This window comes from Petromyzon marinus, unplaced genomic scaffold (assembly GCF_048934315.1).
Source record: "Petromyzon marinus isolate PM22_M1 ecotype Great Lakes invasive population unplaced genomic scaffold, UKy_Petmar_22M1.pri1.0 PM_G_Scaffold_40, whole genome shotgun sequence".
NCBI classification, from domain to species: Eukaryota; Metazoa; Chordata; class Hyperoartia; order Petromyzontiformes; family Petromyzontidae; genus Petromyzon; species Petromyzon marinus.
Window position 1 is genome coordinate 447501 of NW_027422984.1, and position 2500 is coordinate 450000.

A 2500-nucleotide genomic window follows, 5' to 3' on the forward strand; every position below is an offset into this window, starting at 1 on the left:
TGCACTCAAAAACTTCTATATGTTTCACGGATAGACCCCGTGAAACGCTAGAAATTGGCGGGGATGTGTCTCTTGTGGCTCACGGGGCTGTTAGGGTGGCACAGAACTCCCTCGGAATGGGAAAAGGGGTCATTTTCGTGTTGCCACATTGCATAGGAACGCCATGAAACTTCCAGAGGCATTTGCAGCAGAAAGGCACGTGCACTCAAAAATTTTAATATTTTTCACGCATAGACCCCGTCAAACGCTAGAAGTTGGCGGGGATGTCTCTCTTGTGGCTCACGGGGCTGTTATGGTCGCACAGAAATGCCTCGGAATGGGAAAACGGGTCATTTTTGTGTGGCCACATTGCATAGGAACGGCATGAAACTTCCAGAGGCATTTGCAGCAGGAATGCATGTGCACTCAAAAACGTCTATATTTTTCACGGATAGACCCCGTGAAACGCTATAAATTGGCGGGGATGTCTCTCTTGTGGCTCACGGGCGCTGTTAGTTAGGGTCGCACAGAAATCCCTCGGAATGGGAAAAGGGGTCATTTTCGTGTTGCCACATTGCGTACGAACGGCATGAAACTTCCAGAGGCATCTGCAGCAGAAATGCATGTGCACTCAAAAACGTCTATATTTTTCACGGATAGACCCCGTGAAACGCTAGAAATTGGCGGGGATGTGTCTCTTGTGGCTCACGGGGCTGTTAGGGTCGCACAGAAATCCCTCGGAATGGGAAAACGGGTCATTTTCGTGTTGCCACAATTGGCATACGAACGGCATGAAACTTCCAGAGGCATTTGCAGCAGAAATGCATGTGCACTCAAAAACGTGAATATTTTTTCACGGATAGACCCCGTCAAACGCTCGAATTTGGCGGGGATGTTTCTCTTGTGGGTCACGGGGCTGTTCGGCTCGCACAGAACTCCCTTGGTCCACCTGATTCGTGCATACAGGCAGCAACTAAAACTCTGTAAACCTGCTGTGAGGACATCTAAACAGTGGACCAGTGAGGCTGTGGAAGATTTGCGGGCGTGCTTAGACTGTACTGACTGGGATATGTTCACGACTGCTACCAATAGTCTGGATGAACTCACAGAGGCTGTGTACATCAGCTTCTGTGAGGACTGCTGTATCCCAACACGTACCAGGGTGAACTTTAACAACAACAAGCCCTGGTTCTCAGCAAAGCTCAAAAGGTTGAGGTTGGAGAAGGAGGAAGCGTTTAGGAGTGGGGATAGAGACAGATTCAAGGAGTCGAAGAACAGGTTTAGCAAAGCGGTGAGAGAGGCTAAACGACTGTACTCAGAGACACTAAAACACCAGTTCTCTACTAACGACGCTGCTTCTGTCTGCCAAAGGGCTCAGGCACATCACCAACTACAAACCCAGAGCGCCCAACACCACTAACGACTCCCGCCTAGCCAACGACCTGAACGAGTTCTACCGTAGATTTGAAAGACAATTGGACTGTCCTGAACCACCCCTTCCCACCCAAGAGGCCCCATCCCCCACCCATACTACAGAAACGACTCTCTCCTTTCAGGAGGGAGAAGTTAATGGGCTTTTCAAGAGGCAGAATCCACGCAAAGCAGCCGGCCGGACTCTGTCTCTCCAGCCACCCTCAGGCACTGCGCTGACCAGCTGTCTCCGGTGTTCACCAACATCTTTAACACCTCCCTGGAGACATGCCATGTACCAGCCTGTCTCAAGTCCTCCACCATCATCGCTGTGCCCAAAAAGCTAAGGCCAACAGGACTAAATGATTACAGACCGGTCGCCCTTACATCTGTGGTAATGAAGTCTTTTGAGCGCCTGCTCCTGGCACACCTCAAAGCCATCACAGACCCTCTCCTGGACCCCCTTCAGTTTGCCTACAGAGCCAACAGGTCTGTGGACGACGCAGTTAACATGGCCCTCCACTTCACCCTACAGCATGTGGACGCCCCAGCATCCTACGCCAGGATCCTGTTTGTGGACTTCAGCTCTGCCTTCAACACCATCATCCCTGCCCTGCTTCAGGACAAGCTCTTCCAGCTGAACGTGCCCTACTCCACCTGCAGGTGGATCACAGACTTCCTCTCTGACAGGAAGCAGTGCGTTAAGCCGGGAACAGAAGTCTCTGACTCCAGGTCCATCAGCACGGGAACTCCTCAGGGCTGCGTCCTTTGCCCACTGCTCTTCTCCCTGTATACCAACAGCTGCGCCTCCAATCATCTGTCCGTCAAACTCTTGAAGTTTGTCGGACGACACCACCCTCATTGGGCTGATCTCTGGTGGGGATGAGTCTGACTATAGGTGGGAAGCTGACAACCTGGTGACCTGGTGTAGCCAGAACAACTTAGAGCTAAATGCTCTAAGGACAGTTGAGATGGTTGTGGACTTCAGGAAGAATACAGCCCCACTCACCGCCATCACCCTGTTAGACTCCGCAGTCAAAATTTTGGAGTCCTTCCGCTTCCTGGGCACTATTCTCTGCCGGGACCTCAAGTGGGAACTGAACATCAGCTC